The sequence below is a fragment of the Topomyia yanbarensis genome, chromosome 2 (genome assembly GCF_030247195.1).
Source record: "Topomyia yanbarensis strain Yona2022 chromosome 2, ASM3024719v1, whole genome shotgun sequence".
Lineage (NCBI taxonomy): Eukaryota > Metazoa > Arthropoda > Insecta > Diptera > Culicidae > Topomyia > Topomyia yanbarensis.
Window position 1 is genome coordinate 114,241,990 of NC_080671.1, and position 15,871 is coordinate 114,257,860.

Here is a 15,871-nt window from a genome sequence, read left to right on the forward strand (position 1 = left end):
AATTAGGTATTAGATTCACGGACCGCGCGCGCTCATCCAAGAACACATGCGAATCTGCGAAAGGCGCTCTGTTATAAAGTAGAATTTATACACGCAAAGTTACATACGTGTTAGCACACGCGATATACAAACGCACACGGTATTGAACACGTTAACGTACAAATGGTCGAGCATTCGCGATGATACACGATGATATTTCAGCCAAAATCGGAAACAGAAAGGTTTTGTGATTCATAACGTATCAAAATAAATAAAAATAAAAATGGCGATTCCAATATGGCGGACAAAATTGCGACTACAACAATTTTGACCAAAATTTTCCCTTTTTCGCCGTTTTCTGTGGTTGTTTGATAACTCACGATTTGGCTGCGATGCCTCTATAGATCAAGCTCTGAAATACGTTATCGAGACCTGTATACATGTACTGTGCAACGCGATGTATTCTGGGAAAGTTCATAATACCATGAAAAGGTTTCTACCTGCAGCGCGCGACCCGAGCCGAGAGCGTCCCATGGCGGCCAGACGTCGCTTTGAAAACCAAGATGGCAGCTTCCGGTTATCACAAAACAATGATAGCTATCTTCAATATGGGTGTAAAATTAACGGTATCGGTCAGTAGATGATGGAAGTTGATGATTGTCACCATTTTGAACGAGTGGAAATTTTTACGTTGCCGAATGTCCTCATCAGTACCCGGCATCAGACTTTGAACCAACTTGTCGATAAATCTAAACTAGCACCAACATTAGTACTAGTTAGACACTAAATCCACGTTTTGCATGGCGTCCAAACAACTAGCTAGTTGTAAGTCATGATTCGGGTAGCCAACCAAGCACAGAAGTTATGTGTACCAGGCGTTTGGTCCTCGAACTAAAAGGCAACCTCGGATTCTGCTTCCTCATCTGCTAACGAGAACTTCTGTTCTTGGCTACTCAATACATCACTCGGAACAAGCTAATTGTTTAGACTAACTAGTGTCAATTTTAATGCCATCTTAATCTGGTTCTAGTTACTGATGAGGAGAATCCGAAATGCAAAAATTGCCGTTCTATGTAGTGTTTCCTCTTGCACAAAAACATTTGGTTCAATTTAAAAAAATTGTTCCTGTTGTAATTTTTTTACATAGCCATCTCGAAAACCAAGCTTCAAAACTCATAAAACCATCATCTAGACGGGTACCATTGGAAAAGAAGTTGTCAGTAGATGACGGAAATAAACGACGCCATTTTGAAATCCAAGATGGCCGCTGTAAAAATTAAAAAAATCAAAAACTTGAAAGGGTGTTGTCAGTAGATAACGAAAATTGATGATTAACACCATTTTGAACTCCAGGATATCGGCTCACCGGTACTACAAAACAGTGGAAAGCTTAATAAAAATTGGTGTTATATGAAAGGGAGTGGTGAGTAAATGACGGAAACGGGTGATTTTCTCTATTTTGACATGGGAGGCTTCCGGTAAGCAGAGACCTCTAAAAATCATCAATACGGGTGTCAATTGAAAGGTGTTTGTTAGTAGATAAAGAATATCGGTAATAGAGGCTATGCAATCCGACAGAGTGGCTTCCGGTAAATGGAAAACACCACCGCAATCTTGACGAAAATCCTCAATAACGTTTCATATTGAAATTTTTTCGTAGTTTATTGATGATCCATATAAAACCTGAACTATACTTAAGAATCCAAGTAACAGTCATATTCACGCCAATTTTAAAAAAGTTGAGATATTTTCATACTTTATCAACATTAAATTTTGCCGAATACTTTAGTATAAAAAAATCGGATTAAAAATATACCAAAATCAGGGCTGATGATACATTAATTTGGTTAATAATGAATGTTATTTGAAAGAGGATCTTGAGTGGATGGCTTGAGTGAATGGTGGAATGTTTCGTGTTCCACTCGTCAGTAACTGGCACCAACTTGCTGTCAGTTAGACTATAAATCCACACTAACACTAAATTGGCGTCAGTTAGACATTAAATCCAAACAATTCTCACAACAAATGTGAACGCCTAAAGTAACTGTCATTTGTTTTCCTTTGAGAAAAAATACATGTTGCATACCTATAGGCGTTTGGCTCTCATGCCAAATGGCAGAGCTCATATCCCTATACTCGTCAGCGACCCAGAGATTCTGTGCCTGAGTAACCGAGACATCACTCGGTACCAGCCAGGAAACTTTCAGTTTCCGGCATCAGGAATCAACGGCCAGGATTACAGATTCGAACGGATGCATCAAGTATTGGGACGCCGGGCGGTTTTCCTCGAGTCGGCAGGGGTTCCTCCAGACGATTTCGTACTACGGCTCAGATACGGATCGGGAACACATCGCGTTGCGCGTGTGATGTTGTACTGTAGATCTCGTGTTGTTGGTTCATTCGACAGATGTTTTGTCTCGTCGTGGAGTCGTATCAAACCATCGTTGGGGTACGGTAGTCGGAAGAGGGCACTTCTGGGAATGATAAGAGAAAAGATAGGGGCATTTAAATTTGGATATTGATGGTTTTGAGGAACGTGTATATAAGGGACATGTAGAGAATATCGCGGCTTGCTAGTACATCTCGAACCGGGACATTGGGTGATCTTCCTCGGGCCCGAAGGGAATCGAATAGTTGAGATCTGGCAGAACAGTACTCGGCGCATGCCCAGACAACATGTTCGATTTCGTGATAACCGTTACCACAAGCGCAGATACCGCTATCCACGAGCCCAATACGCCGGAGATGTGCGTCCAGCGTGTAGTGATTGGACATGAGCCGAGACATCACGCGAATGAAATCCCGACCCACATCCATTCCCCTGAACCTAGGTTTCGTCGATACCTTAGGGATTATCGAATGTAGCCACCTTCCCAGTTCACCATTGCTCCATGAAGTTTGCCAACTTTCGAGGGTTCTCTGATGAGTGATACTGAAAAATTCGCTGAAGCTAATTGGTCTTTCATATATGTCAGCTTGTAAAGCGCCCGCCTTAGCTAAAGAGTCCGCTTCTTCATTACCTGGAATGCAGCAATGCGAGGGAACCCAAACTAAGGTAATCTTGTACGATCTTACAGATAAAGCACGCAGGCGCTCCCAGATTTTCCCCAGAAAATATGAAATTTGCTTTCTAGATTTCATTGAACGGAGAGCCTCGATTGAGCTGAGGCTATCCGAGACAATAAAGTAATGATCGGTGGACAAAGTATCAATGATCCCAAGGGTATACTGAATAGCAGCAAGTTCTGCGACGTAAACTGAAGCAGGATCATTGAGTTTGAATGAGGCGGTGAGGTTTTGATTGAATATACCGAAGCCAGTGGAGCCGTCGAGGCTTGACCCGTCGGTGTAAAACATCTTGTTGCAGTCGACTTCTCGAAATTTACTATGAAAGATGCTTGGGATCACTTGCGGACGTATGTGATCCGGGATTCCACGAATCTCGTCTTTCATGGATGTGTCGAAGAATACAGTTGAATCAGAAGCATGAAAGAGATTGACACGGTTGGGATAGTATGAAGAAGGATTGATATTTTGTGCCATGTAATCGAAGTACAAGGACATAAATCGGGTTTGAGAATTCAGCTCGACAAGCCTTTCGAAATTTGCAATTACTAACGGGTTCAAGATATCGCATCGGATGAGCAATCGATATGAGAGTTCCCAAAATCGATTTTTCAGCGGAAGGACGCCCGCCAGCACTTCTAAACTCATCGTATGTGTCGAGTGCATGCAACCCAAAGCAATACGCAAACAACAATATTGGATTCGCTCTAGTTTGATGAAATGTATGTTCGCAGCGGAGCGGAAACAGAAACTCCCGTACTCCATCACCGACAATATTGTTGTTTGGTACAGCCTGATCAGGTCTCCTGGGTGGGCACCCCGCCATGTTCCGGTTATTGTACGGAGAAAGTTGATCCTTTGTTGGCACTTCTGTTTCAGATACCTAATGTGACATCCCCAGGTTCCTTTAGAGTCGAACCAGACCCCGAGATATTTGAAAGTTGAAACCTGAGCAATAGTTTGACCCATTAATTGAAGCTGTAGTTGCGCTGGTTCACGCTTCCTTGAAAATACTACTAGCTCAGTTTTCTCCGTGGAGAGCTAGCTGGAGGGCCCAAGCAGACAAATTGTCCAAGGTATCTTGCAATGGTCCTTGCAGATCGATGGCTTTGGGACCTGTAATAGAGACCACACCGTCATCTGCAAGCTGCCTTAGCGTGCAGGAATTGACAAGACATTCGTCAATGTCATTCACGTAAAAGTTATAGAGAAGGGGGCTTAGACATGAGTCCTGGGGAAGACCCATGTAGCTAATTCGTGATGTCGATAAATCACCATGCGAAAAATGCATATGTTTTTCAGACAGCAAGTTTAGCAAAAAGTTGTTTAGAGTCGGTGAAAGACCATGCTGGTGCAGCTTCTCAGAAAGAATTTTGATAGAAACTGAATCAAAAGCCCCCCTTTATATCTAGGAAAACTGATGCCATCTGCTCTTTGCTAGCATAAGCCATTTGAATTTCTGTTGAGAGCAACGCAAGACAATCGTTCGTCCCTTTGCCTTTGCGGAAACCAAATTGTGTATCTGACAGTAAGCCATTTGCTTCAACCCAATTGTCGAGGCGAAACAGGATCATTTTCTCGAACAACTTTCGGATACAGGACAGCATTGCAATCGGTCGATACGAGTTGTGGTCGGAGGCTGGTTTTCCTGGTTTTTGAATGGCGATGACCTTCACTTGCCTCCAGTCATGAGGTACAATATTACCCTCAAGAAACTTAATAAATAAATTCAACAAGCGTCTATTGGCAGAGTCTGGCAGATTCTTTAACAAGTTAAATTTGATTCTGTCTGGCCCTGGGGCTTTATTGTTACATGACAAGAGAGCAAGTGAGAACTCCACCATCGAAAACGGTGTTTCGTTCGCGTTGTTGTGAGGGGACGCGGCGCGGTAGATCTTCTGTGCCGGGGCGGAATCCGGACAAACCTTTTTGGCAAAATCGAATATCCAACGGTTTGAATATTCCACGCTCTCATTAGTACTGTTTCGGTTTCGTAGGCGCCGGGCCGTACTCCAAAGAGTGCTCATCGATGTTTCTCTCGTTAGTCCGTCGACGAACCGGCGCCAGTAGCTACGTTTTTTGGCTTTTATCAAACTCTTCATGCGCGTTTCCGCCATCGCGTACTGTCGGTAGCTAGCTGGCAGCCCGTCGTCCCGGAAGGTCTTATACGCAGCGGCCTTCTCCGCGTACACGTCTGAGCACTCTTTGTCCCACCATGGATTGGGAGGACGCCCGCGTGAGTTCGCGTCTGGTATGCGTTTAGTCTGAGCTTGAATCGCGGTATCGAGAATCAAGCCAGCCAGGAACCCGTACTCTTCCTCCGGAGGAAGCTCTTGAGTGCACTCGATTTTGTCGGATATCGCGGACGCGTAACTCTTCCAATCAATATTTCGTGTGAGGTCATACGAAACATTGATTGTATTCGGTGGCCCTGAACCGTTAGAAATATTAATTACGATTGGCAGATGGTCGCTGCCGTGGGGATCAGAGACTACCTTCCACATGCAATCTAACCGCAGCGATGTCGAGCAGAGGGACAGATCTAAGGCGCTCGGTCGCGCTGGAGGGGCAGGAATCCGTGTCATTTCACCCGTATTCAAAATAGTCATATTGAAGTTGTCGCAAAGCTCATGGAGTAGGGTAGATCGATTATCGTCATGAAGGCAACCCCATGCCGTGCCGTGGGAGTTGATGTTACCTAAAACTAGCCTCGGTGCGGGGAGAAGTTCCGCAATATCGCAAAGCCGTCGGTGGCTAACTAAGGCTCTAGGGGGGATGTAGGTGGAAGCAATGCAAAGGTCTTTGCCTTTTATTCTGGTTTGGCAAGCGACAACTTCAATGCCTGGTGTCGAGGGGAGGTCGATCCGATTGAAAGAATAGCACTTTTTGATCCCCAAAAGTACTCCTCCGTAAGAGTCTTCTCGATCCAAGCGAATAATATTAAAATCGTGGAAGTGTAGGGTTATTTCTGAAGTGAGCCATGTCACGCATAGGGCAAATGCATCGCATTTCAAATTATTTAGTAAGATTTTAAACGAATCGATTTTCGGGATAATGCTTCTGCAATTCCACTGTAGAACAGTGATTAAATCCTTGACCTCGTTCGATGAATTAGCCATCGAAGGATACAATCGCTGAAAGGAGGGGCCATTTCGCAGTGAACTGCATCAAAAATGTTTTTACTGCGGGGAGAAAGCTTATCAAGATACTTTTAAGGGGGTCAGAAATGTTTAACGCTGTAAGAATACGGTCCACAATGTCAGAGAAATTTATTAAGCCAGCGCTGTTTTCTTTCTCTGGCTGAGATATGGGAACACATGGGGTTTTTGATGTTCCTGGAAGTGCTGGGAACTCCTTTTCTGAGCTCAGGTTACTGAGACCGGGAGCGACTTGCTTCGGTTTTGCACCAGTACTTCCTTGAGTAGTTATTTTAGGGGGACCATGAAGAGACACCTTCTGGCCTTTACGACGAAGCTTGGAAGAGGAAATGTTCTTCCTTTTTCTACTACTTCTAGGCACAGCAGAAGATGTTCCCTCCTGGGGTTCATCACAGTCGCCTTCGTCAGTAGACAAGTTGGTATAGATGTTCGTAGAGACAGGTGGCGTAGCTATCTTAAGCATTTCTGCAAAAGATCGCTTAGAGCGTCCCTGAAGGGAACGCTTTAGATTCTCCTCGCGCTGTTTGTACGCGGGACATGAAGGGAAATCATGTGGGTTTCCCCCACAGTAGAGACACTTTTCGACATCTCTACCACAGGAATCATCCGCATGATTCCCACCGCATTTCCCACAGCGGGCTTTATTGCTACAATGGGAGGCTGTGTGTCCCAATTGTTTGCAATTAGTACAGTTCATGACCCGCGGCACAAAGAGGCGAACAGGTAGACGAACCTTGTCAAAGAGGAGGTAATTGGGTAGGGCAGAGCCGGCGAAGGTCACCCGATAAGAGTCTGAGTTGACGTATATTTTCTTCCCGTCAGCTGCGACTGATGCTGAATGCAAACGTTTGCATTCCAGTATCTTCACTGGCTTAAGCATGGGGTCTTTGAAACAGCCAGTCCCATATTTTAGCAGGTCCTCGCAATTCAGACTCGAATCGGAAACGACACCACTGACTTCAACCCTGCTAGCTGGAATATACACCCTGTACTCCCTCGTAAAGGGCTCGTAGCCAGCAATATCGTTTGCCTGAGTTGAACTGTTAACCACCACCCGAAGCTTATCAGGGCGAATTTTCAATATTTCTGTCACGGCCGAATACCGATCCGTCAGAACTCGAGAAATCTGCAACAGATTCAAACACTTTTTTTCTTTGGTCCGAAAGAAGATCACAAATGGCCCGGTGGCCGTGCTCGGATATACCTTGAACCGGGGAGCCGATTTTATTTCGACGTCCATCTCACCTTGAGATGAACCGCCGTCAGGGGAAGTCATTTTTGCACGGGCCTATTGCCCAGTGCACGTTGTTAAGACAACCAAGAAGGGGAAACGAAAACTAATACTTAGCTTGTGTACGTAACGGTATCCAGACGGCTTACTACAAGAACACTCTTTAACTTCACTGACCGGCTAACGGTACTCAGAAACAGAAACACAAAAGAAGGGAAAAAATACTGAAACCTCAACTAGGCGTAGAGTGTGCAAATAACCTTGAACGCGGATTAACACTATTTGTCGCTATAGAGTGTACGGGCCGATGACAAAAGACTTCTATCTCGACTGAGTGCTCGATAACGAATGTACCAGCCAGTTGCTTTAGGCGTTCAGATATGTTGTGTGAACTGTTTGGATATAGTGTCTAACTGGCGTCAATTTCGTGTTAGAATATATAGTCTAACTGACAGTAAATTGGTGTCAGTTACTGACGAGTAGAACACGAACATTCAAATTCGACTTTTCTAAGTTAGGTTTTGTGCCCTCATTCGCAAATTACTTCATCCTTCTTTTTCCTTTGGGAAAATATATGTATCATAACTTTTGCTGGACATTATCAGTTGAAGAGAAGACGAGAAGAAGGTTTTCGGTAGAACTATGGCTGTAAATATCATACTTTGCCATCATTTCTCGATCTTGTGTATCTTTGAGATCTTTACTGAAGGTATTTTGGAGTTTCCAATGTGCTTATCACGAGTTGCTCAAGAATCAGTTCTTGTGGTTGATCGTGGTTGCAAAGGTTATGTTTTGCCTTTCTCAATAGAAAGGTATTGCAATTGCTCTGAAAACCGACTTTTTAACGGAGGCCCGGAGGGCCGAGTGACATATACCATTCGATTCAGTTCGTCGAGTTCGGCAAATGTCTGTGTGTATGTATGTGTGTATGTGCGTATGTGTGTGTATGTGACCAAAAATGTCACTCATTTTTTTTCAGAGATGGCTGAACCGATTTTGACAAACTTAATCTCAAATGAAAGGTGCAACGTTCCCATAGGCTGCTATTGAATTTCTAATAGATCCGACTTCCGGTTCCGGAATTACAGGGTGATGAGTACGAACACGCAGAAAATGTCGATTTTAATAAATTCTGCAATGAATGCATAAAGGTGAAAATTTTTCCAAAATATGACCACAACTGCTTCGATTTGCAGTATTCAAATCATTCAAAGTCTATTTGGCCACATCCATTCAAAGTCTATTTGGCCACATTGGCCACTATCATCGGTTCCGGAAGCCCCGGCGGAAGTATCTAAATTCAGAATAACAATCACATCGGTTTCTCGGAGATGGCTAGACCGATTCGACTAAACTTGGCCTCAAATGAAAGGTATTGCGTCCCCGTAAATGGCTATTTAATTTCATCTCGATCCGACTTCCGGTTCCGGAGTTACAGGCTGTGGCGTGCGATCACATAGCAAATTGTGATTCAAACCGATACTCCGATGAAAGCAAAAAAGGTAAAAATTTCGCTAAAATGTCTCTCAAACAACTTAAATTTGCTGTTCTAGGTCACCGACGGCCAACCAAACTTTCGTTGACTACATTGACCACCATAGATGGTTCCGGAAGTGCCCGGGAAATGTGATGTATAATAATAAAATGTAATATATGCATTTAAAAGTTTTTAATGAATATAAACAACGCACACATTCTCGTGATTCATGATTGAGAAAGGCACAATTGCACCGCTAGGTGGATTAAAATAGGTTTTTTTGGTAATCAGCATATTCAGCCATATTCTACATTACGATGGAGCGATTTTTCGAACGTACATCAAAATCAAACGGATACGATCGATCCACATTCGTTTGAAAAATCAATTCGTTGTAATACAGAATAATTCTGGTAATTTGATATCGTATTCGTATGTTATTTTTCTTATGCACCTAACTCCTGAGCATTTACCCAAGTTATTATTCGTTGCGCATTATACTAGTACTTCACATATTCACATAATCAGAGCAGAACCGTCTTAAGACCACTCGGGGCCCCTGGGTACTGTTGAACTGAGGGGCCCCTATCATTGAACAGGTATAAATAGCTGTTCCTCAAGTCACTCGAAACCTTTTCCAAATTTGAGCCAAGTAGGCCAACAATTAAGCTTCTATGAAAAAACATCAAAATATATGAAGAAAATACATAGTTCTAGAATTCACCACAAGGTGGCATTACACAGCAACTGACTCTACCATATGACGGACCCTAAAGTGGTGTTACTAGAAATTAAAATGATAAAACCGTAAACCACAGGGAAGATTTGTGTTTCAATCTAAGATTTCCAAAACGAGATATATTGGAATGTCTTGGAAAGGTTACTGGACATTTGGACGCTAGAAACAAAAGATATTGCGTGGCATTTCTCTTAATAGTAGTTGCGTATTGTAGTAGTAACCTGCCTGAATTAACATGTGGTAATCTGACATTCATAGTTGCATGACGTTGTTTGAGATAGAAGAATGCTTTGGCCAATGGAGAATGCTGAAGTAGGGCGAGTTTACTTTATCATTTAAACGTTGTCTTGTCCAGAAAAAAGCCTTTGTTCTGTGATGAGCTTAAGGTGGTGTTCGTAAACCTCGATTATTTTTAATAGCGCGGTTACCACATGTTTAATCCAAACTTGTTAACATCGAGACTACAGTTTCCAAACATCTTTTATATATGGATGATGGTGTCATACATTCCAATCCTCATAATGCTGACAAAATATAGAAAGAAGTATTTGTTGTTGATTTTGACCGTTGTTGGTTTGTATTGTAGTTCATTTTTTCGGTGTTCTTTTCTCATAGCTCTAAAGCCAAAGAGTTTTCAATCTATAAAACATTATGTGTTTACTTCGAATTGAGCTAACTGAATTGGAATACTAGTCAAGTACATCATTTTGACCGGTTATGATAAGTTGGGCTTAATGTTTCGAATTCCTTTGATTAGCGTATGACAGCCATCTTGATCACGATATAGACGTCAAGTCAAAAAATGCAAACAATTTTCGATGCCAAATAAACTAAAGTATTTTTTTTTTCTGCGGGAGTTACAATAGTACTTAGTAACATTGTCCCGTTTAGATTTGTTCAGATCCTTTTGATTGTGAGCAGTACAACATTCCTGACGTGATGAAACTGGTCAGAGTCGACAACCAACTTCGGAAAAAGCCACATTTTCTCTTCCAATGAACATTCCACTTCGTCGAACCTTATCACCTTTGAAATCAATTGATATGATGTTGATACTAAGGTGTTTTACACGCTTTGAGGATCATTCATGTTCCATCCTCGCGGTAGGAATAGAAATAACGTTTCTTTGCAATATTTTCTCTTTTTATGCAGATTTTTAGTAGGTAGGTTTATTTCAATAATTTAATACACGTTTTGTACACTATGGCTTGGAAAGACGTAGAAAATGAACGAAATGATACATTCTAACTAATAACAATCTACCTACGCACATTTTATAGACAGCGTCAGTGGTTAACTAATTAGCCTGGAAATTTCAAGCCATCCTTCATAAGGGAGGTGGCTCACATTTTGACTTTGCGTTCATCGTTTGGCCGTAAACTGAGGTTTTGAAATTAACATATTTAAACTACATTGGAAAATTTAACTCATTTTATTTCAGGGTTGTAATGACGAAGTTCTGGAATGTTTGAATGTTGGCCTCTTTCAGGTCAAAAACTACATTTTTGATTCCGTATCAGTTTAAGAGGATTGACAGGAATAGTGGAAAAGCAGAATTTAGAGAGGTTTGCTTTGGTAAATTTATCCGTTGTTTTTAAAACCTGAATCATTGTTCCGTTGTATCAGCAGAACGTGTATCAGACACAGATTTGTTGGCCATCGTCTACTGTTTGTCGCTACGGTTAGGGCTCGTCGCGGTTGCGGTAATTACCGCAACCGCGCGGTTATTACCGCACCCATCCCGCAAAATCTGCGGTGCGGTGAGACATTTTTTCCTGCGGATGCGGTGCGGGAAAGAGCTTTTATTTTTACGACATATTTTGGACACTAGTTATTTATACTTCTTAGTAAAACTTCACAAACTAACCATTTCAAATACATAAAATGCAAGATCCAAATAGAGACAAAATTATTAGATCATTTAAAAACAATAAATTTTTACTCTTAAATCCAATTTAAAAGTGCATCACTTCTCCCGATTTCTATTGGAAATCGCGGAATTATGAATCGTTTTCGATATCAATTTTTCAACTGTGAATTTTGACTAATTTATAGGAATTAGAGATGAACTAATTATGCTGGGAGTTAAACACAACCCAAAGAATATAATTATCTTCATCAAACCAAACGAATTTGGAGTAATTGGCAGTAAAGGATACAAATGTATGAAAGCGTCCAAAATAAGGAGGGGTCCAAATTAGGATGATAATTCTATCATTCGTTCATCAACATTGTATTTCTGTCTTCTTTGATTGCTATGTAAATTTAAAGTGAATTTTTCTGCAGTCAATTTTATTGGACTCTTTCTCAAAAAGTATGCTACATAACTTTTTTCGCGTACTTCCATTCAAATTTACTATAATTTTCTAGCAAATTAAGTCCTAATATTTTTCAGTTAAGACTATTTTGTAGCTTTTTTGAAGCTTTATTTTTGCCAATTGACTTCTGTTCACTTCAATTGAAGTTTTTGCCATTGGCTCTTTGGGAAAATATTAGAGAAAAATACATTAAATGCTAGAACTTTCGAACTAGCGTTTAGAAAATTACGCTTCATACAATTTTAATGGGAGCTATCTTAGTTTTTGAATGAGAATACATCTGTTTCTTGAATAATGCGGAAGTTAGAGTTTTGGGATATTTTGTCCTTAAAAATTAACTCCCTTTTTAAAAATCATTTCTGCTGTATGATACAAATCATACATTTTTTTGCAGTTTTTCTAATGTTCAATAATTCTGTGCCGGTTGAGACCGGACTCCTGATTAGATGTAATGTATAGAGCAATTTTTTTTCCGTCAAATATGGCGTCGTTCTTATTGATGAAAAACAATATGTTTTTATTTCACTGTATTGGAATATATGCGCTACTATATAGAAGTACTGGTATTTCGACTTTAAATTTTTTGGTGAAATTCCATTAAGAATGAAAGGTGGTTTTTACTACGTAAATGCGAAAATCATCCTTTTCATTTTCATATGCCAAAAATATATGCAGCTTATTTATTATTACATTTTTATTCCACTTTTACTACAGTACAACGTTTTTGAATGTATAATGTTTGCCTTAAAATGTACGGAATTTTATTAATAGAAAAAGAAAAGATGATTTTTTCATTAGCATTACATTCTGAGGAGTCTCCTAAAGTTAAATTTTGTGTAAATAAGAATAACATATTATTACATATGGTTACTAGACTGGTTCAATTTTTGACTTTTAGATCCACCAGGCTCTACTGATTCCTTTTATGGCCCTTAGTAATTGTGCAAATTTTGGTATCGATCGGTTGCGTCTACGGACCCTCCAAAAATTTCAAAGTTTATATGGAAATTAGTATGGAAAATAGGTTAAAACTGAAAATAAATTCATAAAAAATCACCTCATCAATCATTTCATGAGAACACTATATATTTCTAAAGGTATTCTTCTACTGAATACATTCGTGGAACATGGGATACTAATCAATGTGCGACTCCGAACTACTCTTCTACGGATTCACCGATATGAGGCATTGGAATGTTGATAAAACAATACCGGTATAAACATTAAACTATAAACGACTTTTAATTCAATTTCTGCCATTTTAAAAACGAACTGAAGAGTTCTCGTGTGTACCTTTTTCCGAACACAGGCGTTAGTATGGATTTATATATATCCTCAGTGCGGGCCCCCCAAAATCCCTGGGCCCTGGGCCCAGGCTCAGTGTGCCCGTAAAGACGGTACTGAATCAGAGCGGCTCCATCAAATTAATTGGCGAGAACTATACGAATCATATACTATACTATATGGATGGTAACCAGAAGTAGTCATCTTGACATTCAAAATGACTTCAAACATCGATTTCCGTCAACTTTTCAACCCTTTTCGTCATCTTCTAACCAACCCCTTTCAAATGATATCATTATTGATGGCAGTTTTCTCTGTTTTGTGGTAACCATAAGCCGCAATCTTGGATTTCAAAATGGCCTTAATCACCAATTTTCGTCATCTACAGATCACATCCCAATACCTATACCCATACCCGACCAGAAATTTACATCAAAATTATATCAAAATGAGATATTATATCATAAAAAATATATGTCTCTGTTTGCTATAAAATATAGCTGTTAAAATATCAAGTTTTTATGCCAAGAAAATTTATCGGTTATATCTTATTATATCTCAGTCTATTTTGATATATAGTATTTTGTTGAGTCTTGGTTTGATATAATAATTATATCACACAGACGGATATTTAAGATAGTTTATATCTAATTGAGGGCAGTAAATATATCTGAAAATATCAGAATTGTATCACATAAATCCAAATAATTTTTTTCTTCTGTTTTTAATTAATAAATCAAATAATTTCTTGTGAAAGATAATTCTTATTAGAATAAGTTGCATTTGGGGAGTGGGCGTAGCGTATTGGTAAATCGATTGCCTTGTATGCAGCGCACCTGGGTTCGGGTCCCGACCCCGCACATAGGGTTAGAAATTTTTCCTAAGAGATTTTTCTAACCCGAAGAGGCGAATGACCTTAAGGTTAAAACCTCTATAATTGAAATAAAAAAAAATTTGCATTTAATTTCGCTATGTTACTAATTTATTATTGTTATTACCGTCGCAGCTACTTGTTAGAAGTTGTTCTAACTTAGAACTCGCAGTTAGTTTGGCGTATTTTTATAAATTGTAGGTTTTGTAGGTTAAATTTGGCTTGAAATGATGGAATTAATTTCTCAAGAAGAAAAAAAAATCAAAGGGGGTCCGGATCCCTGTCCCTGAATCCGCCACTGATCGCCAGAAACTATCACTGAGGACCTTGGACGATTTCGACTGTTTACCCGAATCTCATTTGATTGGTGTTCGCTGTGTCAATTGAAAGTGGAATCATTTCATTTGACAGGCTAAAAACAAGGAGGTTGAATGTCAACTGCGACTCATTTTAAAGTGACGGTGCACGACGAGTTATGAAGTTAAGATCATTTTAATAGCAACTGATAAATCAAAATGAATTTCGCCATAGCCGACTGATTGGCTACGACCAACAGGGTACCCACTAAAATGAATTGCTCGTAACTACGGCATTTATTATCCGATGTGGTCACTTTTAGAGGTTTTGAATTCAGTAACTTACTTTATTTACATCTCATGGTTATGGGACCATCTTTCGAAGACTTACAACACTGGAGATATAAAATAATCCTCACGAAAATTTGATTAATAATTATGTGCGTTCTGTTGCATCCTGGGGTGCCGAAAATTTTTCAGCGCCGCATTAAAATAATAAAAGGCATTCTGATCATGAGCACGGTTATCCATAATTTAAGACGAAAATGTCGTCGTGCGGCATCTCTTCCCTACAATTGGGAGAGATGCCGCATCAAAATTGAAACTTAGTTGAAGACTATAAAAACATCAAAGAGAGCTAAAAATACTTTTGTTCGCCATTTTTCAGTTTGTGACCACGGTGCGGCGTCTCACCCGCACATTCGGCATCTCTCCCGCAATAACCTTTTATTGTAAAATGTTCGTGGAAATTTGATGAATTTTTTTTCATGACAAAAACCATTTCACAGTATTTTAGAAACTTGTCGCAATCAATAAAAATGATTTCGTCAATTATTGAATGCAGGATCGATTTTTAGAAATGTGCGGCATCTCTCCCCAAATTATCCTATATCATTTCAAATATTTCGAAACCTAGAACAAATTTCTAGTGTAATGGTCTTGCACTACGCCATCCAAAAAATTGCGCTGTACATACAGCGAAAAATGGAAAGACACAAACGAAAATTCGCCTCGTATTCTTATTAATTTATTCTGTTTCCAATGGCAGATAACAAATTCTGTATTTGTCATTTTTCTTAAGCAATTTGATCGTGCTTCATTCGACTTGGCAATCTCATTATCGTAGCGAAGAGTTTGATTTGTAGCTGTAATACAGAACAACAACCCTACCCGGGGAAACGGACCCGCAATAAAAATAAAACATAATGTCTATTTTTGCCGGCGGCCGAAGATCCCCGCCAAGAGACTGTCTATCCGTAATTCGTAAAAAGAACGATTGAACATCATTTTTTACGATGATTCCATACCGAATCGATCGAGGGTGAAAAAAGCTAATGAATTGTGCCTCAATTAGGACCCTTTTATCTGACTAAGACTGGTTGGCTCTGTACTGTTTCTAGAACCTCGTTTGGTTTATCTTTCGACAGCAGGATAAAGGCGAAATAGTTTCCA

At 40.1% G+C, this 15,871-nt stretch overlaps 1 protein-coding gene across 12 annotated transcripts in view; it reads left to right on the forward strand.

Annotated features, from left to right (window-relative positions):
- LOC131679245 (dual 3',5'-cyclic-AMP and -GMP phosphodiesterase 11) overlaps nucleotides 1–15,871 on the forward strand; it is a 422,056-nt gene that overhangs the window by 351,060 nt on the left and 55,125 nt on the right. The gene's annotated exons all lie outside the window — the stretch shown is intronic.